Genomic DNA, 541 nt, shown 5'->3' on the forward strand with positions numbered 1-541 from the left:
TTTTTTTTTTTTTTTTAATTTAATCTCCCGTGTATCTTATTTGTATATAGTGATGTTAATGAGTAACTCTTGTGGCGCTGATGGACGGGGGGTGAGCGGCTCGCAATCTCTCTGGATTTCGTTGCCTATTACTCACCTGGCGCCGGTCGCAATCTCGCCGCGGGCTTTATGGTGGCGGCGGCCGCTGCGGAGGCCACTCGGGGCCGGCGCCTTCGCCTTTTTTTTTTTTTCCCGGGCTTCGAGTGCCACCTATCTGTCTGGCCCACGAATGCGCCCCGGTGACGGCCGCTTCCTCGACTCCCCGGAGCCTCCCGGGTTCCGGAGCTGGGGTGTTTCATCTTTGCCCCTTCTCATCCTCTCCACCCCCAGCCCGGGCTCTCCTCCTTCTCTGGGCCCCACCCCAGCACACCCCCCACCCCCCCAGCATCGGAAGAAGCCGCCTTCATCTCTTTCCTGAATATCACTTTAACTCCTGTTTGGGCCTCAGATGAGAAAAACAGTCCTTCCCGACTCTGGGTTTCCAAGAGCCTTCGGAAATTCA

Source organism: Bison bison, unplaced genomic scaffold, assembly GCF_000754665.1.
Source record: "Bison bison bison isolate TAMUID 2011002044 unplaced genomic scaffold, Bison_UMD1.0 scf7180017864495, whole genome shotgun sequence".
Classification (NCBI taxonomy): Eukaryota; Metazoa; Chordata; class Mammalia; order Artiodactyla; family Bovidae; genus Bison; species Bison bison.